The following is a 23798-nucleotide window of genomic DNA, read 5'->3' as shown; positions in this document are numbered from 1 at the left end:
AAATTAATTCGTAAAAAAATTGAAGTTCTTGACTCCTTGGATGGAAGTCAATGAAACTTGGTATTTATTCAAAGGAATAGATGCCTGAGGTATGACTAATAGCCCTAGGGGCTACGTGCACCTGGATTTGACAAGTTCAGTATCTTTAATTAAAAGCATACACCATCAAACATACATACAAAAGATTCTTCCACTAACTAAGTAATAAAAACATGAATAAAATAGGTAGTAAAAACAAGGAAATACCAGCTGAATACTCTTAACCAAACAGAACATGTTATCAACAATACTGAAAACAGCCCTAGATGTTTATATACATTATCACATTATCACTAAAACAACAAATACACTACATGTAGCCTACTGATGGACTGAGAAAACAAAATCAGGGGTTGTATTTCTTGAAGAGGTGCGTTTTAAGTGCTCGTTTGAATGCTTGGGGTGGCTGAGAGTGGCGGATGTGAAAGGGACCCAAAGATGAAACGGTTTCAAACAAAAATAGATAACTTAGTAGACTATATGAATCTAAACGGATTCGACCTGTCCGCAGAAAAAAAATATCTTCATGGTGGTTTCAAAAAGCAAAATATCACACAAAAACTGCAAAATAACGGTAGGAAACACTACACTAAAACCTAGTAAAACGATAAAGTTCCTGGAAGTAACTATACATAGATACCTATGTTGGAACCCCCACAACTTAGTCGAAAAAGCTAATAAGACCATCAGCATTATAAAGATGTTAAAGGCTGAGCCCTGGGCCAGGGGACAAACATTTTTGACAGACATAGTCAAAGCCCTGATCCGCTCTCGACTAACATATGGTCAAGAGGCTTTCTTTGCAGCCACTAAATCGGACCTTAAAAAAACTAGAAACCATAGAACTAAAAGCTCTGAAAATAGCGTTAAATATCCCTAGAACAGCAAATAATAAAAATAAAACATACGAGGAGGTCGGCTGGCTATCCCTAACAGAGGAGAGACAGCTTAGAGCTACACAATACGTACTGAGAGCATCAGCCAATAAAATAAACCCCACAAACGAGGTTATGTCAGACAGCTTCACAGACTTTGACAACATCAGATACACGTGGCTCCGCGACAAATCACAAACACAATACGATAAAATACTCCCCATCTGGGAATACACAAAACCAATACTAAAAAATGCTAACACAACAACGGATGACATAATAAAACACAACATACCCACCTTCCCCCCCTGGCTGCTTGAGGCACCAACCATAGAAGAAAATATCCCTATAAATATGAAGAAATCAGACAATCCCCTACTAGCTGCAACTGTGGCAAAAGAACTTCTAAACACAAAATATCAACACTTCCTCAAAGTGTACACTGATGGATCCAAGCAGAGTAACGGTGCAGTGGGCTGTGCATTTGTTGTCCCTGACCTTAAAGTGTACACTGATGGATCCAAGCAGAGTAACGGTGCAGTGGGCTGTGCATTTGTTGTCCCTGACCTCAAAGTGTACACTGATGGATCCAAGCAGAGTAACGGTGCAGTGGGCTGTGCATTTATTGTCCCTGACCTCAAAGTGTACACTGATGGATCCAAGCAGAGTAACGGTGCAGTGGGCTGTGCATTTGTTGTCCCTGACCTCAAAGTGTACACTGATGGATCCAAGCAGAGTAACGGTGCAGTGGGCTGTGCATTTGTTGTCCCTGACCTTAAAGTCACAAAAAAGATACAAACTTAATAATGATATTTCCATCTTCACTGCAGAACTATTCGCCATCATTATGGCTCTCTCTTTTATAAATGACCTTCCTAATAAACCAGTGGCTATAACCATCTGCACAGACTCAAAATCTTTCCTACAAGCCCTCCAATCAGAAACTAAAATTCGTCAGGATCGATATACAAACCGAGGTAAAGCTACTAGCTAACCAAATAATCATATCAGGAACTGACCTTCACCTACAATATATTCCCTCGCATACTGGTATCAGAGGGAATGAACTAGCAGACGAGGCTGCGAAACAGGCTGCCCTGATGAAGATACAACACGAAATGAACCTCAAATATTCTAAATCAGAAGCCGATTCAATCCTCATAAAAGTATTTAAAACACAACAAACGCAAACAAATGAGAAAGACAGATTTCCCCCGCTCCCAAATGCTCTCCTTACACTACTAAGGAAAATCAGAACTAATAGCTGTAGATATAGATTTACCGAACCCCTCTGTGAGTGCGGCCAGAGGTTATAAATTACCTACACATCTTCACACCATGTTCACACTCAACACACTTCCACAGACTCCAAGAATACAACAAAACACTCAATCTCACACCCACACAATTCCTCCACCACCATAAAGACCACAACTGGAGCCACACCAACCTGATATATGCAAAACAATTTATTCATCCAAAATCGGACAGTGGTTCTAAACAAAATACATAATCTGCCCTCACAACACTATCGGGGCGCACTCCCACTGGGGTGTATCCCAGGCCAGTTATCTGACCAATGGGAGGCTTCCCTTTGGCGACACGACCGGCGCGCGAGTCTGCGCTTCTAAAAATAAAACGTATCCACAGCCCCCGACCTTCACCCCAGCGGACGGGCTAAAAACTTCTACAGAGCCGCTAGACAAAATCCTAGACTGGTCCATCTGCCCCCCCTCCCTGTGTGTACTGTGGATACGCGTCCCGGTCCCCCTCCTCCCCCACTCCACCCCACCCCAGAAGGAAGGGGGCTCGTGTCTTTGAGACGTCGACCTTCCACCATACCTCAACACTCTCTACTATACCCCAACTACTACCTGGTGTGCGCGTCCGCCAGCATCCCCCCGCCGGGAGCGAAGGGCCATCCCCCATCCCCCCTCCCCCTTCCCTACTCCACCTGGCGGGACGGTTACAAAATGCATGCCTCCATGATTGATAAAATGGAGGAGGGGTGGGTGGTGGAAAAATTTTCACCAAATACAAAAACTTGACCTTTCAGCTTGCTGGAATCTGGCGTAGTGACACTAAGCTAAGCTGTGCGCGGGGCACTGTCCGCCGCATCGGTCAGTTCCAACGGTCCGCCACGAGCCAATCAAAGAAAGGCGCATGCAATCACACAAACTGCCCATCGCCACGCTCGCGTGGCGAGAAGCTCTTTTGTGTAAGTGCATGTGCTAACAAACTGAATTACAGCTGGTTACTGTCCATCAGAGCTGTACTGAACGCGCACTCATCCGCTCGTTCCATTCTTATCAGTCACTCAAACAAATTAAATGTCCACACCAGCTGTTTGCAGTTAAGTCCACGTAAAGTGAAATGTTATTGAATTAAATGAAAGCTTTTTATGATTTTAACTTTTGTGAAAAATCATAGCAATTTCAAAATCAATTTTCCAAAACATATATCTCAACTTTGGAAATAATAAAGAAACCAAAACCTCTTTTTAATCCCCACTCCCACACAAGGTGTCTCACGTGGTGAAGGGTCACGTGGTGAAGGGTCACGTGGTGAAGGGTCACGTGGTGAAGGGTCACGTGTCTGGACCACAAAAAGAAAGAACATTTTACAACCAACCCTTTTAACAATCAATCAATCAATCAATCAATCAATCAATCAATCAATGAGGCTTATATCGCGCATATTCCGTGGGTACAGTTCTAGGCGCTCTGCAGTGATGCCGTGTGAGATGAAATTTTATACGGCCAGTAGATTGCAGCCATATCGGCGCATATTTACCTTTCACGGCCTATTATTCCAAGTCACACGGGTATAGGTAGACAATTATTAACTGTGCTTAAGCAATTTTGCCAGGAAAGACCCTTTTGTCAATCGCGGGATCTTTAACGTGCACACCCAATGTAGTATACACGGGGGGTGGTTCGGACACCGAAGAGAGTCTGCACACAAAGTTGACTCTGTGAAATAAATTTCCGCCGAACCTGGGATCGAACTCGCGCTGACAGCGGCCAACTGAATACAAATCCAGCGCGCTACCAACTGAGCTATATCCCAAACAACTTTTAACCTCTAAACAACCCCAACCCATCATCATCCGGCCCCCCTCCCCCCACCATAGCGCATAAATATATCATGTCCCAATATAGGTCATAGATACCTGAGAGGACGTTAAGCCCCACAATAAGTAAGTAAGCGATCTCACAGCGATTGAAATCTTTGGTGACCAGCATCTGCTATTTGTACTAAAATGACTGTGTTTAAAACGTAACGATGGCCTGATTATGCATGACATGAACACACGCGCAACACCTGAGAAGAATTTTTTGATAAATGGCCGTCTACAAGCGTTGACCAAATTTGACATGAAGAGACACGAATTCTTCATTGACAAAAGAGCAGATTGTCCCCCTTGAAATACAGCGCCCTGATTGGTTGGTTGCCCGATGCAATGACACTGGACGCGTCAAAAATAGGAATGATTTTAAACTTCGGCTGCACAGCGGCGTCACAATTTTTTTTCCACCGCCCGCTTACACGCTGCGTGAAAAAACAAACAGGCCAAGTACACGTCATAATCCCCATTGCAGCATGCAGCGCCGCTGACGCTGCGCATGTGTATTTGTAGAGGTTACATGCCGAGTCTCAGTGATTATTAAAAATAATGGTCGAAGTTAGCGGATCATGAAAAATGCGAGCTTTAGCGAGCTTTTTCATGACCGCGAACTGAGACCATTATTTTTTATAATCACTGAGACGAGGTGTGTAACCTCTTTATTCCTCCTTTCTTCAGTTATTCAAAGAAAACAGGAGTTTTTTTGCGAAAGTTTGATCTAATCCTATTCACTCAACCAGTCAACCTGCGCAGGCGATCGATTAATGCGCGGTTGTATAGTTCCGTGCAAATCATTCCATTCTGTTAACACTTCTTGTCAGTTTTCCTATTTTGGACTAAAATCAAGTACACAGATATGCTGTTATTCTGCTGTGGCGGCAAAGGCAGATATTGTGTGTTCTGTATATCTTTTGGTATCGCTTAGGATAATGTTCTTTCGTCAAATGGGACTAGCAGACGAACTTTTGCACCCGTGTTCCAACGTTAAAAACTGTATGAAGTTCAGTTTTTCTGGGAAAAATAGTGTATGAAACCGCTTAATGTTGTTAAAATTGATGAGATGTGTGCATTTGGTTGCGTGTGATCTGTTTATTAAATGAAATATTGTTGAAAACTGACCGTCGACTGTTGTCGAAGAAACTGAGTGAAAAGAAGGGGAACTACTCTTGTCGCTAGACAAAGTATGAGTTACTTGCCTTGTGAAATTGCTTGTGATGAACGGCGTTTGAGCACGGCAGATCTAGATTCAGAAAACAACCGAACTCATGGATTTTATATGGAGATTCATGTGTTCAGGCCTGTAGTTGTTAATTTAAATGCGGTATGTTTGTATTGTTTGCTCCAGAGATGTATACTTCGTACATTAGAGCGTTCGGAACTTTTCAGTCGCAAAAAGTAGTACCGAAACAGAACAACTTCTCAACCCATTGCACTATCGAGGATTCAGGCTGTTGCTGGGTCGTTATTTGTTTGGTTGCTAGGTCATTATCGAAAAATAACTAGCTCTACAAGTTTACAGAGGTAAAGAAGCAGAGGGGGGAATAATGCCCTTTACTTGCTCTCTGCTGTCTCGTTACTACCGTTTGCCAGCTACTGCTTTTTCACACGCGCACGCAAGCAACTTCTCGAAGTAGGACTATTGCGGCGCTCGCGTGCACGAAAATGACCAGGAATTGGTCGGATTTCCCGTAGTAATGTGTGACCCTCCACCACGGAATGAGTCTCATGTCACGTTTGCATGATTTTCATATTTTTTAAATTGTCCTAAAGAGTTTTTTTATGCTCTATCCAGTGGTGAAAACCGTTTTAGAAAAGATTGAGTTATAAGCCTGTGACTAAGGTGACCCTCACACTGTTACCAGACACTCTCCGGACTTATATCAAGCCTAGCGCAGAACCGCGCGAGGTGACATGCGACTCATTTCGTGGTGGAGGGTCACATTTATGAGTCGGGGACACACTTTGTTAAAGCTTTCCAACAACTCGATACAGGTGGTTCAAGCTAGTGACCTAGTCAGGATCCATGTGTACTCAATGGCGCCGTCAAGAAAGTTAGGTAAATTCATTTTACCATAACTTGATTTATTTATTTATGATTTTGGTTTTGCTTTTCATGGATTTGTTAAACAAAATTTGCTGGTAAAGAGAGAAAGGAAAGAAAGCAGGGAGAGAGAGAAAAGTGGGGGATTGAAGTTAAGCTTGTATCACTATCAATCAATATGAGGCTTATATCGCGCGTATTCCGTGACTTTGCATTGCAGAATAGTTGTTTTTGCCTAATGATCACCATTTTATCCCCCCCTCTGCTTCTTTCTCTCTGTAAACTTGTAGGGCTAGTTATTTTTCGGTAACTTACCCAACAACCAAAATCACTTACCCAACAACGGGCCTGAATCCTCGATAGCTCATGGGTAAAGACTGTACACATTGTGGATCTACTTTTTGCGACTCAAAAGTTCAGAACACTCTAATGTACAAAATATGCATTTCTTGAGCAAACAATACAACCATACTGTATTTAAACCAGCAACTACAGACTTGAACACATGAATCTCCATATAAAATCCATGAGTTTGGTTGTTTTCTGAATTCAGATCTGCCGTGCACAATCGTTTATCGCTAGCAAGATTCCAAGGAAAAGTAACTCTCATACTTTGTCTAGCGACACGAGTAGTTCCCCTTCCAGATTTCGGCTGCACCGACAAGACTGCAATCCGACGGTCAGTTTTCAACAATATTTCATTTTATAAACAGATCACACGCAATCAATTGCAAACATTTAATCAACGTAAAGAACATGCAGCGGTTTCATACACTATTTTGCCCCAGAAAGCTAAACTTCATACAGTTTTTAACGTTGGAACACGGGTGTAAAACTTCGTCTGCTAGTCACATTCGAAGAAAGAACATTTCCTGAGCGATACCAAAACATGAACAGAACACACACTATCTGCCTTTACCGCCACAGCAGAATGACAACATAACTGTGTACTTGATTTTAGTTCAAAACATGGAAACTGACAAGAAGTGTTAACAAAATTGAATGATTTGCACGGAACTATACAACCGCGCATTAATCGATCGCCTGCGCAGGTAGACTGGTTGGGTGAATATGATTCGATCAAACTTTCGCACAAAAACTCCTCTTTTCTTTGAATAACTGAAGAAAGGAGGGATAAAGAGGTTACATACCTCGTCTCAGTGATTATCAAAAATAATGGTCTCAGTTCGCGGTCATGAAAAAGCTCGCTGAAGCTCGCATTTTTCATGATCCGCTAACTTCGACCATTATTTTTGATAATCACTGAGACTCGGCATGTAACCTCTACATAACATATATCATTAACAACGTTCGAAGCAATCCGGGATAATTTAGAAAACACACTTTCAAGATGCACGCTAAACAAATCGGCAGTTGATAATTTTCTGTTTTTAACATTTTGATTTATTTTGGCTCAAGCTACGTGCATAACGAATGTGGTTGTAAAATAAAATATACACCTGTTTCATTGTACACAGTGTTTGCAGTTTTCGGACGGTTTGAATCGAATTGCCGCAAAAAAAGTGCTGGACCGGTGTACATTCAGAAGTAGTCATCTAGCTGGCTATAGTGGGGGGGTTACTTTGGGTGGTCACATTAGATATTATGTTCTTTGGAAAGTTCGTTTTATTTGCAGACGAAGTTCAGCAAACGACAAATGGCTAAACCCAACCACCTAAAAATGAGAAGCGTTTTCGTAACATGACCCATTCTGCTTGCTTTCTTTCTTTATTTGGTGTCAACCACGAAGGTTATATCGCGACGGGGGAAGGCGGAAGATGGGATAGAGCCACTTGTCAATTGTTTCTTGTTCACAAAAGCACTAATCAAAAATTTGCTCCAGGGGCTTGCAACGTAATGCAATATATTACATTACTGGGAGAATGCAAGTTTCCAGTACAAAGGACTTAACATTTCTTACATACTGCTTGACTAAAAGCTTTACAAAAATTGACTATATTCTATACAAGAAACACTTAACAAGGGTAAAAGGAGAAACAGAATCCGTTAGTCGCCTCTTACGACATGATGGGGAGCATCGGGTAAATTCTTTCTCGTCCCAACCAATATGGGACTCCCCCTAACCCGCGGGGGGAACCCATTCTGCAAAAACGCAGCCATGACGCAGGGGTTAGGTTACAACCAAACGTCATGTACTGCTTGACTAAATACGGATATAAGCAAATTATACCTTAAATGAAAGCTGAAGATTGTTGCTAGCAGACAGCAAGTAAAATGCCTAATTCGTATACACAGTTTTATTTTTAACAACATCTGTATAACATGCGGACGACAAAACAGGAAATGCCATTTTTTCAATCGATATGTATAGCTAACTGAACGCCTGGTTAAAACCGCAATCAGAAACATCTTGAAAATTGTTTATTCTCACAGCAAAAATTATTTCACATCAACAATTGTTAATTTACCGAGGAAAACAACAGTCATATAAAATACATAATGGATGATTCTGAATCAACTCCGAAAAACGAACCGGGTCGAAGCGAAAAAGAGTTTATACATACACAGGCTTAAAAAAGGATAATTTGGGTCAACCTGTTAGATTTGTACCCATAACGTTAAAGATCAGCTCTTTATAAAAGGAAAGTGATCATTGTAAAAGGATTTTGCTATCGCAAAATAATTCAACTTCCCGTTTTACCACATGACGTCAATAATGTTATCAAATCATTACATAGCGTGCATTAGTCAGAAATAAGAAGCGATCTTAAAGTGAAAGTAACGTTTAATACAAGTATGCGCATTTATACTTATTGATTGATATATGACTGAAACAAGGGACATGTAATTTAAACGTACAAAACGACATTTTGTACACTACCTCTCTAAAAAAAAACCGCGACTATGACCGACCGATATATATTTGTAAATTAGGCCATTGTTAGCGATGAAAATGTTTTTTCTTTAAAAGATAACACGCAAACTGTGAAGTACAAGCCCATAAATGATTTTTGGTACGACTTCTTCAGAGCATGTCTGATTTTCACTCCTCCAGTTTCAGTTTTAATAAAATATATGTATAGCTATCATTTTCAAAAAGCCTTATCTGCAATTCACTTAACCAAATACACCATAAACCCAGAAGGTATTAGAATGAGACAATTTACAGTGAAATATGTTATGATTCCCCTTATTTCAAAATATATGCATTTCAATTGGTAGACACGATTCTCGTCGTATGTGCTCTGGTGAGGCAACCGTTAGCATTTTTTGCCGTAAAAATTGACATTTTTAAACATAAATCATGGACAAAAACTCATTCTGCAAAAAGTGCAGGTTTTCTTGGTATAGTAAGTTAAAGCATCTTAAAATTCAAGAAATTGTGCAATTACGTGTATGTATTTAAAATGGCAGAAAATATTGAATGAAAGTGATTTTTGACTGATTAAAATCCTACCCCCACTAACAAAACGGGCCCTGAGATTAGGGGTGTTAGTTGAAGATAAATGTATATTGGCTATGCTAACAGCTTTTCCCCTAAAGTATTCAAAACCTAAACATATACATAGGCAGGATGTTCTACATTAACACAATTAACTTTTTAAACATATACATATGCTTAGTACACGATACTTCCGGGTTTTTTTTACCGGATGACTTATACATTTAGGGGGTAAACATCTTATCGTAGAAAAAGCTTTATTTTCAAAAAGGGCAAGTAAATATACAAATCCATACATAATATTTTTATATATTGGAGTTAATTTTCCTTTGAAAGTCATTTGTTTTAAGTGGCAGAAAATGTCAGTTGGAGAGTTACATGTACGTAAAGCGTATAACTGTTGTCTGTGATTAGTGCATTGTGGACACGTTGGCACCATTTGATCCTAAATGTTAAACGATGTCGTGATCATACGATAGTTTTAGGATGATTTACATCGCATCGATTACTAAATTGATGGTAGCATTTCATTGATAAATTCTATTTCCGGTTGCGTCAGTGCCGTTCTTCTTTTCTTTTTGTAATAAGGTAATAACGAATGAACCACGTGTCACACTGCTATTCTAGTCTTCAAATGGAAGTTCCAATTCTAGTCAGTTAAAGGCATGTATTGCGCGTTACATACATTTATATCCCCCCCCCCCCATTATTACAATGCAAGTAAACACATATAAAGAGATGGTAACTTTGTACATGGTTACACTCGCAGTGGTGAACGTAACGGTTTTCTGTTTTCTGTTCTGCTGTCACGTAGTTTGGTCTCGCTTCCTTTGTACTCAGTTTGGCAATGAAGTCTTAGGACTTACAAACAAACACACGTTCAAAAGCTTAATCTTGGCCCCATACCAACTAATTTAGATGCGTTTTAAAATCTGAGCTCTCATCAAGTAGTAAATCCGCAGTGCAAAATACTTGTCGCTGCCTAATGACTGTCGGTTTCTTATTTTGACGTGTTTTGTGTTTGTTTTTGTTGTTTTGTTATTGTTGTTGTTATGTTGTTGTTGTGTTTTTCGAGCTTCCGTGAAGTGATTGTTGAATTTTGTCTACTGCGGGCGTTTTCTACGCATCCACAATTGTAATGATTGTGGTATTGTTATGGCTACTGTTGCTGGAATGAGATCAGATGCAGAAGCGTTTTCAAGCGTTAAAAGACTTACTCGGATTGTAGTGTTTCGATCAGACATTATGAGCAAGTTATTGTGGGACAAAAACACTTATAACAAAACTGTTTGCACCCTAGGCCTACCCGTCTGGAAAACATGACCGAAAAAGAATTACATATCATTAGTAAGAGACTCATTCACTGCTATGACGACCATTGTATGTGACATTCTATGCTCAAAATGTAATTAGAGTCAATGATAAATGATTGTAGCATTAGTTATATTTGGTATACCTGTTGTTCATTGCGCCAGCTTCAAATCTCAGAAAACGTTCATACATGTCTCAATGTCTGCATTTACTATGAGAAAACAAGCTAAACTCCCCACAGCATGCACCCGAAGGGTATGCAAGCAAATTACATTACACTAAAGTAAGCTAGCTAGGGTCTTTCTTACTTGTTAATTTGCCTTTTGGAAATGGTAGGAAATGGACTTCTTATAAAGTGCAGCCCTCAGTCTGGGGGTACCTGTTGCTAAAAAAACATTATTTCTTTTAAATTAATCCTAGACGTATCCCGGTTTCTTCAAAACGTGCAAGTCTTCGCTTCGTAGAAGGCACTGCCATTGTTAAGTTAGTTACATTGTACGTTGAAGTGTATGCATTTGAAATTGTCGAAAACGCTGAATAAAAGTTATGTTCGATTAAATCGAAACCTACCCTTAACTGTAAATTACGTCCTATGATAAGGGGTTATTGTTAAAGATTAAGGCATATGAACTCTCCTTTGTCACTTATCTCATACAAAAATATACATATGAGTAGGTAAGCCATTCGAGATAAAAACCAGGAACTCTCAGAACGGTGTCACATTCGCATTTTATTCAACGTCCGGTTATCTCCTAGCAGATGCGCAATTTTCAGCTGTTCACACGTTATCTCAGGAAAAGCGTTTTCCAACAAATGTGCATATGATTATGAAAAAAAGTACATTTTGTTTTTGAATCTTATGTAATGCATCGTCAATTCATATAGGTTTGAATTTGCCGAAAATGTTATTGTCAGGGTTTCATGTATCTGAAATGTACTTTTGTTGCATAGTGTTCGTAGAACGTGTATTTAGATTAAACCTAAATGACATCATTGTACGCTCAAAAGAAAATGTTTTACTGATCACAAAAAGTTTGAGATTGTTTTAACAGCAATAAGCTAGCGTATATATATATGATTGCACGCAGTGATTGAGTTTTACTTCCGTTTTTTTTTAGTCTTCTTATCCTATTTCAATTTTGTTCTAAGACGAGCGCTAAGTAAAGGCGTGTTTTCAAAGAAAGGCAACATAATGTAATCACTGTATCATATTGACGTGTTTGTCTGTTTATTCGGCATCAAAAGATATTCATTTCATATGGCAGAAAATCCTAGTCTACGCGATACGCACGTTACTGTGACCCTACCCTGCAAAAACACACGTCAACACAGACCGGGGGTTGGTAGCTGTTGTTTTCACCAAGTGCGATTTTTTTTACATTAATAAAGAAATAAACATATTTTTTACATCATTGCAACATCCAATGTTATTTCCGTCCTTCGCTTTTCTAAGCAGTCAAAAGAGACATACGATTCGGTAGAATTAGGTCGTGCCAATGGATGTCCGTAGACTTAGTAATTTTACGGGAATAGTAAGCACAAAGAAGGCAAATACGCACACAAAACCACGTTTTTCTCAAAAGCGGTATAACGAATAGCCCCAGGACTCTAGATTTAAAATTCTATTGTTAAAATCTGTCAAAAAAGTGTGGTAGCAACCCCAACCCCGTCGGGTTGACCCAAGTGGTCTTTGGGCGACTGACTAAGTGTTTTAACTTTTGATTTGTATGACTGTTTGGTCACCTTTTATAGCAGTGGGACTTTCTTTCATACGTGTTAGATCAAACGGGAGTTTTACATCAGCGAAACTTATTCGTACCCGAAACGGGATTCTTAAGCAGAAGAGAAAGCCATTGATGTACTAATAACATTCTTTTCATTAATGAGCTTTATTATGGAGCATTTTCAAGTTAATCCGGGAAGGTGTTTCTCAAACATGGTACCCCGCATGTTCCATTTGACTTCTTAAGGTCAAATTTGCTAGCAAGCGTCTTCAGAATTATAATGTGGGCGTATGTTTTTAAATGATTGGCGATTAATAAATGAAAAAAACAGAAGTCAGTGCAGTTAATTTCATAGCAATAACTGCTACCGTTTTCCTCTACATTCTTGGGCGGGGATATGGCTCAGTTGGTAGCGCGCTGGATTTGTATTCAGTTGGCCGCTGTCAGCGTGAGTTCGATCCCAGGTTCGGCGGAAATTTATTTCACAGAGTCAACTTTGTGTGCAGACTCTCTTCGGTGTCCGAACCTCCCCCCGTGTACACTACATTGGGTGTGCACGTTAAAGATCCCACGATTGACAAAAGGGTCTTTCCTGGCAAAATTGCTTAGGCACAGTTAATAATTGTCTACCTATACCCGTGTGACTTGGAATAATAGGCCGTGAAAGGTAAATATGCGCCGAAATGGCTGCAATCTACTGGCCGTATAAAATTTCATCTCACACGGCATTACTGCAGAGCGCCTAGAACTGTACCCACGGAATATGCGCGATATAAGACTCATTGATTGATTGATTGATTGATACATTCATATCTGGATATTTGTTCCTAAAACTGGCGTCGTAAACAGTGTATAATCAAACTTCAACAACAAGATGATACTGAGGCTGACAATCGCTTGTTATGTAAACGCTTGTTAGTCTCAGGTGCCAGGAATTGATTCCGCATAATTTTGGCTTACTTTTTTTGCACATGTTGTATACATGTAGTGCGCTGATTTACGTCGCTTTGTTTCTCGAAAAAAAAAATATCTAAGTTACACACTCCGAGTTCTAAATATCGTGCATATTTTCCCTAGGGTCAATTTTCAGGTATTACAGAGCCTCTGGCGAGGTAATACCTGAAAATCTACCAGAGGGAAAATATGCACGATATTCAGGATGAGGTGTGTAAGCTTTTTATCCCATTACTCCGACGTTTTCATTAAAAAAAACACCACTTTTTGACACAAACTCTGCGAGTGACTGTTTTCTGCTGGCCAAACCTTCAGCGACCGCAAATCGTGTTATCAAATTCATGTGCGAAACGAGTCCCCTTTTGTATTTTTGGTAAACGCGCCATAAAACGTCTGCTTTTGTATTCAGTCATCAATACTGCTTAAGAAAACGAATTATAGAGATTGCGCAGTTCAATGCACTTGAAACTGCAGTTACCGGCCGGTTTCAGTCGGTGACCCAAGTCGGTTGTCAGAGGCATTCGCCAAAAAAACTGCGTGTGTGATTTTACAAGCGATGAAGATGATTGCTGAATTTGTGCTTATTCGAGATGTTGTGCTTCAGTGTTCAAATTTGGATTATTTACTTCTTCAATCGTCATTTAGGTGAGCCTTACTTTGATGTCTGTCGTTCAGTATTAGGCCAGTAAGTTATCTGTACTGTACTGCGGTAGTTTTGTTCTGCTGGTCTATTCAATGCAGGTCAAAACTTGTAAATCTATCTGCCTGCAAAAATAACACACGCAAGATCCGACCTTCTTCGCCACCTTTTATTTTAACCGTATCTCCAACTTTGTAAGTGGCAATTTCCATGTTGTTGGTCAACTTGATCGGTAGCCGGTGATTCTGTAGCAAACGACAGATCTGCAGCAGACGACAGATGGGACAGCCTTGTTCTGTTGAACCATATTTAGCAATCAAATGAATAAAACTGTAAGCATACTGTTTTAGTTTAATTCTTATTTCGTCGCTCAGGATTTTGAATCAGGATTTTGTTTTCGGGATTGATCCACAGGCGGAAGGTATCGTTCACTGGACTACTTTCTATGATAGTGGTGGTCCAGTGAACGATACCTTCCGCCTGTGATAGATCTCAGCGGTTGCCTATGAAGCGTACTAGAGTTGTGCGCCTTGAATCACCCGTCTCCCTCCATCGCCCTCTCTCTCTCACCGCTTCGGTCAACTCATAATCTTTTTACCCCAGCAGATTATGTGTATTCTTTGTTGTTTTCTTTATTTCTTCAATGTTAAAATGTGTGTAGATCGTTAGCCAAACGTGAGTTCGACTTTTATACCGCAGAATATCTCAATTGTTTTGCTGAAGAAAGTAGTCCCGTAGTCAACGATAAATATGCAGATGACCTCAATAAACTGACTATTCAATTGTACTCTGAGATCAAAGACAATGCCCAATGACAGGTGAGATCGAGACTCGGTGATGATGGATTATCCATATGGTAACCATAGATTATCCAGAATAATCACCTCCTCAGCTAACAGAGACAAAGAGGCAGGTCATGGGATAAAAAAAGAATAATGCATGACACTCGTCACACCGTGTAAATCCTCATGTAAACCACCTCAGATCTGTCCAGGATTTTTACATTGGACTTGACAGCTAGCATTCTCCCATTAACACAAAACAAACATGAACAGAATACAGAATACAGAATACAGTATTTATTGAGCCAAGTGACATTAAAAAACATTTAAAGCACAAGGAATTTAGCGTAGTGTTGGTAAAATCACGCACACACACACACCCACACACACACTGACACACACACACACACACGCCCACACATATACTGACATACACATCAACACACACACGCCCACACTACAGCAGTCACGATCACACCATCACACGCAGGGCAGACATGAGGTAAAACAAATGACAATCATCTATTAAAAGAAAATGTACAAAGAGTGGTCTAAGATGCTGGTGGAAGGGTCTACAGAGTCTGACTGGCTGCTTCTGATGTGGAGTAGTCGTTGTCGTTGAAATGATTTCGCAGAATGATATCTGTGTGAGTTACATCAAAGAAGGAGTGCGTCTGAGAGCACTATTGAAGCGACGATTTGTATTTTTTTTCGCAGATGATGATATAAGCCGTCAAAACATTCACACAACTATCCCACAGATATACACACCCTCCTTACAACTATCCCACAGATGTACACACCCTCCTTACAACTATCCCACAGATATACACACCCTCCTTACAACTATCCCACAGATATACACACCCTCCTTACAACTATCCCACAGATATACACACCCTCCTTACTCAGTTACTGGTACACAATCGAAAGACTAGCCAGCCCCACCTGATTTGTAATATTATAAGAGAAGAGCCGCATTTACCATATTCCATGTCAGGAGCTACTTGTTTGTTTGTTTCTTCATTTGTTTTTTGTTGATGTCTTTTACCCGTGATTTCCTTTTTTTCCCACAAAAACTGCTTTTCTTGTGCCTATCATCTTTTTTCTCCTCAAACCTCTTACCTCTTTTCTGATGACCTTTTCTTTTCCACACGAGAGAAACTTTGTTACTAACTTCTGCACCACCCAAATGCTGGCTGTTTTCATTCAAATGTCAGTTCTAGGTCATGTTTCTTAAATCACGTTGCACAGCCAGTGTTAATTGGGTGTTATGTTCGTGCAGACAGCAGTCCACGTTGTTGTATGGCTTCTCTTATCAAGTTGCACTTTAGTATTTCCTTTAGAATGACTGAAACGCCATACTGCTGTATGTCCGCTCATTCTGAGCCGTTTGCCATCTGTATGGTTAGCATGACATGATTGAAGATTTATCTGTTTACAGGATCAGAATTGGCGGTTTTCACTCGAGAGCGGTCAGATTATCCAAATTGTTATTATCATTTCTTGATGAAGCACTGGTCCGATCTTTCTTATTTTTAACCTTTTATGGCAAAAAAGGGTTACCGCTTGCTTTGTTTGATTTTTTCGTTGTATGCAATTGTACTTATTATGAATATGTTTATTGAAGAACTATTAATTCAACACCCAATATGACACGTAGTGCCTTACAAAACGCTGTTGTTACAGTACCCTCATGTGATCTGTGTAAGTATAGTTTTGTGACACATGTTTTTGTTATTTTATTGATTGTTTGATTGTCAGGTGATTTCCACCCGAACCCAGGCCCGCCTGGTAAAGAGCATGTTAAAGATACCTCTATTTTGCATATAAATTTACGTAGTTTGCGAAATAAGATTGATATTTTACAATGTGAAGTTATAGAGCACGATATTGTGACTTTGTCAGAAACTTGGTTGTGTGACTCAATATCAAACGACAGTTTAAGCCTTGAAGGATTTTATCCCCCAGTGCGCCGTGATAGGCCAGATGGATTTGGAGGGGTAGCTGTTTACGTGAAAAACGATTTTATTTGCAAACCAAGGCCTGATTTGTTAATTCCAGGTCTTGAAGCAGTCTGGGTAGAAACTAAGTTATTTCAAGAAACTGTGCTTATTGGTTCATTTTACCGACCACAAGACTCTCGGGTTGATTATTGGCACTTGGTTGACGAGTCTGTAAAGCAAGTAATGAGAACACCACATACATGTTTATTTCTTGGAGACATTAACGAAGACTTTTTTAATAATCCATCTCCCCACCTCCTTAATTTAATACAAAAAAAATAATTTGCACCAGCTCGTTACCAAGCCCACACGTATTACAGAAACAAACTCCTCATGCATTGATCTGGTCCTGACTACGAGTATAAACCTAATTAGTGAAGTTGTAGTGTTAACCCCCATATGTAGTGACCATTCTGTGCCATGTGTAAACCTAACGCTACAGAGATTTAAAAAAAGTCAGTTTGAAAGGACCATATATAATTATGCAAAGTTAGATGTAGATACATTTTTGTTTGAATTGAACAAAATTAATTTGTTGACCACAGTTTTAAATGCGTCCATTGACGAAGCTGCTGCCTTGTTTTCTGAACATTTATTAAGTGTTGCAAAAAAATGTATGCCCGTTAAAATAATAACAGTACGTGAAGATGATTCCCCATGGATGACTGAACATATTTTACATTTACGAAACGCAAACAATTGTATACATCAAGTTGCTAAGCGCTTAAATACACCTTAACAGTGGGCATTATTCCGCCTGACTAGAAATAAGTACACATGAAATTCATAAAAGAAAAAGAGATTATTTTGTTTAACTTGATGATAGGATAAATTGCAAACAGAATTTCGGAAGCAAAAATTGGTGGCAAATCGTTCATTCCTTTTTGAAGAAGAAAGGTGTTGCATGTAACGAAATCCCACCGCTAGAGGACAATGGAAAAAATATTGATAATATTTGTGAACAAACGATTTTGTTTAATAATTATTTTGAAAGCCAGTCTAAAGTTGAAAATCCAGACGATCCCCTGCCCGATGCAAATTGGAGTAGTGCCTCTTTACCGACTTTTGAATTAACAGAAGTTGATGTTGTCCAAGTGTTAAGAAATTTAGATTTATCCAAGGCCGTGGGCCCTGACGGAATACACAATGAATTGCTTGTAGTTGGATTACCTGTTATTGTTTCACCGCGTACAGTTCTCTTTAACAGATCCTTGTCCGAGGGTGTTTTTCCAGTTGTCTGGAAAACTGCTCACATTACTCCCATTTTTAAGAAAGGCGATAGGAGTGCTTGTTCAAACTACCGTCCGGTTTCTTTGTTGAGTTGTATTTGGAAAGTGCTCGAAAAATGTATACAGATCCGTGTGTTTTGTTACTTGCACAATTATAATATGATAACACACTGTCAATCTGGTTTTATTGCTGGTGATTCGACTGTTAATCAATTACTGAGTATATATGATGATTTTTGTGTTGCACTTGATAAAAACATTATGTCACAGGCAATATTTGTTGATGTATCTAAAGCTTTTGATAAAGTTTGGCATCGTGGTCTGCTCCACAAGCTTGAGGCGACTGGTATAAGAAGTCCCTTGCTTGTTTGGTTCGAACATTATTTGAGCGATTGCAGGCAAGCAGTAGTACTGAAAGGAACCAAATCAAGTTATGTTACCCCTTCTGCTGGTGTCCCTCAGGGTTCTGTCCTAGGACCTCTATTATTCCTTATTTACATTAATGATATTGGTGTTGGTCTTGAATCAGTGTTGAAACTCTTTGCAGACGACACGAGTATACATGTACTTATGTTTAGATAACGATGACATACGAGCAGAGATTTTGAATTCTGATTTGGATAAAATTCCCGCATGGGCTTTTAAATGGAAAGTCACTTTTAACTGTCAAAAGACAGAATTGTTGGAAATTTCTAGGCGAAATTTTTTGCTATTTCCACCATTGTATTTCGAAGATGCACTCTTAATTGATGTTGAAAACCACAAGCACCTTGGCGTCATTCTACAAGGTAATTGGCTAAATGCAGAAAGTCAATTGCGTGTTTTGGTTTATTCAAGTATCGTTTAAACAGAAAATCGATTGAAGTTATATATAAATCCTTTATATTACCTTTGTTTGATTATGCGGACGTTATTTGGGATAAGTGTACGAAGTGTCACCAGTTTAGCAGACGAGTTGGAGACCTTGCATCTCGATGCAATCCGAATTATTGTGGGTGCAGTCCGGGGCACAAGCCATCAAAAACTTTACAATGAATCCGGTTTTGTGCCCTTGAAAGAAAGGCGACGTCGTCATAAACTTTTGCTGTATTAACCCCAGAATATTTATATTCCAAACTGCCGGTCGTGGTTTCCGATGTAAATCCATACCACAGACGACGCCCTCTTGAACGTAAGGTGCCATTATGCAGAAGTGAGTTATATAAAGCTTCATTTGTTTCCTTCAACTACAGTTTTGTGGAATAATCTTCCAGAAAATATACGGCAAACGCAGTCAGTTGGTGAATTTAAAAGATATTTGACCGATGGAAATGTTGTTGTCCCACAGGTAACCGCCAGGCACAGGTTTTCCACAGAAGGTTGAGATTACAAAAAATTTAAATGAGTGATCTGCAACAAGACTTAGTAAACCGACACCTCTCTGATAATTTAAAATGCACGTGTAGAGTATGCCCGGAAGATGCTGAACATTTCTTGTTACATTGTCCAAAATTTAAAGAACATAGAACTATTTTATCCAATAGTCTGCCAATGCACGCTCTAGACTGCAAAACACTCTTGTTTGGAAATACTGATTTAACTATATCTTTGAACTCGAAAATATTTTCTGTTGTACAAGATTATGTTATGTCAACTGATCGCTTTCGGCTGAAATTATATTAACAGTGACTGCAATCGATGCAGCAAAGCATTTCTCTCTCTCTCTCTCTCTCTCTCTCTCTCTCTCTCTCTCTCTCTCTCTCTCTCTCTCTCTCCCTCCCTCCCTCCCTCCCTCCCTCTCCTCCCTCCCTCCCTCCCTCCCTCCCTCCCTCCCTCCACCCATTGCACACCGGTACGACCGAACTAAGGTAACGTTAAATTACTGTTGTGCAGCGGGTTGAAAGAATACCCTATACCTCGGAGATATACCTTCACTCGGTCTCAACGACGTCACGTGACATGTTATATGGTGGAAGAGAATGCTGTCGCTTATTTTCCTTTTGAGGATGCGGGTTTAACATGGATCGGGAACTTACAGGACAACCGCGGCTGTGCTTGCAAGTTTGGATAGTTCTTTCCGTGACTGAGCATCGTTTCAGTCTTACCGAACTGAGGGTGGAAAATAAGCGACAGCATTCTCTTCCACCATATGTCACGTGACGTCGTTGAGACCGAGTGAAGGTATATCTCCGAGGAAAAGGGTATTCTTTCAACCCGCTGCACAACAGTAATTTATTGATACCTTAGTTCGGTCGTACCGGTGTGTAATACCTCCTCTCTCTCTCTCTCTCTCCATTCTCTCTCTCTCTCTCTCTCTCTCTCTCTCTCTCTCTCTCTCTCTCTTTCTCTCTCTCTCTCTCTCTCTCTCTCTCTCGTCTCTCTTCATTTTATTTATATGAAATAAGAATGACATATTATGAAGCTAGGTGTTGAAGTTACCACTTATTCGCCATTTTCTGTTATCTGAATGTGTATTGATTATCATTTTAGAACGTGTGTTACAGTATTACCTGGCAAACCAGTACTATCTGAATTGCAGTGAACAAGTAAGGACTTTTCCCTGAACGAAACTTCTTTTGCCTTTGCGAGCAGTTTTAAAGCGTCCCGTACACAGGTCTAACATTGTAGCCGTCGCGAGATGCTCAAGCAATGATGCTATAAAAAAAATTAAAAAAAGGTATGAGCGAAGCTCTCATGGCGAAAACATATACACTGGTAGCGTCTTTCACCCACACTGACACAGTTGTTGAGTCAATATCACTATCCGGCTTTTCTTTTCGGGTTGACTCACTCTCTCTCCACCCCCTCCATCTCTCTCTCTCTCTCTGTCTCTCTCTCTCTCTCTCTCTGTCTCTCTCTCTGTCTGTCTTTCTTTCTCTCTCTCTCCCTCTTTCTCTCTCTCTCTTTATATATCTCTCTCTTTATATCTCTCTCTCTCTTTATATTTCTCTCTCTCTTCCTCCCTCTTTCTCTCTCTCTGTCTCTCGCTCGCTCTGTCTCTCGCTCGCTCTCTCTCTCTCTCTTCCTCCCTCTCTCTCTCTCTCTCTCTTTATCTCTGTCTCTTTATCTCTCTCTCTTTATATATATCTCTCTCTTCCTCCTTCTTTCTCTCTCTCTGTCTCTCGCTCGCTCGCGCTCTCTCTCTCTCTCTCTCTCTCTCTCTCTCTCTCTCTCTCTCTCTCTCTCTCTCAGTCTCTTATGTGAGCGCGCGTGTCAACTGCAGACATCATGTTTATTTGAAGAAAATGCCGCAATTTCCTGCTGCCGCTTCAAAGCTCAGACACTCATGACAAAAGCACTAAACACTGTCTGTTTAAAATCAGTTTTTTAACAGAAACAAAAAATCCACATTGATACAAGAATGGAAAATGGTGAAAAATCTAAGTCAAGCGGATAGGAAACCGGTGATAAATTATGTAAACTACAGGGTGACCCAAAAAAAAGAGTACCCAAACAAAACGTTATAAATTGAACAAAAATAAAGCATTCTTCATAGCATTTATTTACACACACAAGTAGCCTCTGCATGATTTGCACAGAAAAGTTTAGCGTTCTAGCTTGTCTTTCAGGAAAGTTAGCCTACTGTTACAAACGTGTACATAAGCAGTCTGCTTGTTAACGTTCTTAATGTTGTTATTGTATCAAAAGAAAATGAATAAAACACGCTTAAAATAGATATACACACAACTGTTGCCTATCAACGACGTTTAATTGACCTTTTAAGACACTTCCTTTTGCAATGGGAAGACAGTCCTCCTGTGCGGTCTCATTATTTACAGCGCAGAATATGATGGTGTAACTTTGGAAGAGATTGATTCTTATGCATTATCCCTTCCATCAAGTGTTAGCCAAGATTGCTCTCATGGGACTTTTTAATGGACCTGGCTACGCACAATACATTTTTCTGGTCACCGGTTCTATTGTCTCGCACTCTAAATGTTTCATGCCTTGCAACAAATGTTAATCTAAACTGACTGGTTATTTCCTAGTATTATACAAGGATATGCGTGTGAAGGGATTTTGCAAAGAAATAAACTATCATTTGCTAGTAAGCACTTCTGTTTCTTTTGAATTTTATAGGTGGGTTCTCTTCTATAGGAAGACCCACACCGCCAACTCTTGCTTCATCTTTGGGTCCTATTGGTTTTTCCATGTTTGGTCTTTTGTTACGATGTCCCAAACGCGAGGAAACCTTCTTCTGTTCAATGTTCGTAGCATATGGATGCACAAGTCCACCCTAACCGGCTTTTGCTCTTCACTAAAGTTTTAGGGCACCCAACGGTCACAACGTTTCCTTACGCCACAGCAGCCGTGAAAACTAAAAGTGAGACTTCCCGATGAAATCTTCATTCTATCATGTATTTCAGCCTATATCATTGTGGGTCCTTCTCAGTCAGGGACTCTACCTTGGAGACGTTTTCCTGGGAAACGATTGTTGCCATTCAACCACAACAGTCAACATTTTTTTACATCCACGCGCCAGTACTGAACTGTCTGAACCACATGAAAACAGTGGCTTTAGATGGAGATTGATTTCCAAAACAGTATTTTAAACTTAAAAAGCACTATTTAAAAGAGTTTCCCTGGCAGTAGCAATAACACATCATAGCTCGAAAATCTCTTCGCGAAAGGTCAACATTGCTGGCAGGAGACCCATCATCCTTACTTGAAATTGTATCGCATTGAATGAAAACGGTTGCACGGAATCAAGTCATTTTTGTTGTCACAAGTCTTTTCAAAACTGGTCTTTGATGTAATGAAAAAGGCAAAGTATTGACTTCATTAGTTTGCCCAGGTTGCAAAATATAATGAGTCCCCCTCGTATTAGTGGAAGAAATAAGACATTTGGCAGGGAAATAAAAAGTCATTTCTTGTAAGCGAAGTTCTTAAAGGGGGTTCGACTGTATCTATATCAAACTGATCAAAATATAGGAAACGTCTATGCTTGTAGGAACTACTCGAAAAGAACCCAACAAATCACACTAACGAACGAACGAACGAACGAACGAACGAACGAAGGTTTTTATTGAGCTAGGCCTTCTGCCCATGTCACAAAAGAAACAACAAATGTATACAGAAAGCAAAAACGAAAAGAGCAAATGAAAACAAAATGACAACAAACTGTATGTTACATGACCGGAAAAGAGTTCACTTCACTTCACAAATCACGCTATATACCATGAGTTTGAGTAGGAGTGGTAAAGCTCATCAGATTGTCCCACCACACTTTTACGCGTGATCTCGCAATAATTCAATGAAGCAAGCTTCGCTATCCCTGGGCGTTTTCAGGGCCATCAATCAGTGCCTGAAAGTCAAGCATGACGCACAGTGCGGTGTGTTTGATCTCTTGGAAGTAGTATTGATTATGCAGATTGTTGACGCACTATTGAATTTTCAGGTGCCGCAGCATCGTGGTCGTTACACGCACTTTGTGTGAACAAACCCACTGCATCGTCAAGTTTGAATAAATCTTGTTCAAATATTGTTCGTAGATTTATGTCCCTCATGGACACACATTGGTGTCATTTAAGCACCAATGCATTGCGGTCAAATACGAGATTCTGCTCGCGAAAGATTTCAACCGATGCTCGATTATAACGGCGTGTTGCGAAAGCGTGCTAGCGTCTTGTTTAATGCATTACAGTGGCGAGAATTTGTTGACTGATTCTGTAGCCGAATGGTTATCGA

The sequence above is a fragment of the Littorina saxatilis genome, linkage group LG2, assembly GCF_037325665.1.
Source record: "Littorina saxatilis isolate snail1 linkage group LG2, US_GU_Lsax_2.0, whole genome shotgun sequence".
In the NCBI taxonomy this organism is placed as follows: domain Eukaryota; kingdom Metazoa; phylum Mollusca; class Gastropoda; order Littorinimorpha; family Littorinidae; genus Littorina; species Littorina saxatilis.
This window is presented reverse-complemented; position numbering follows the sequence as displayed.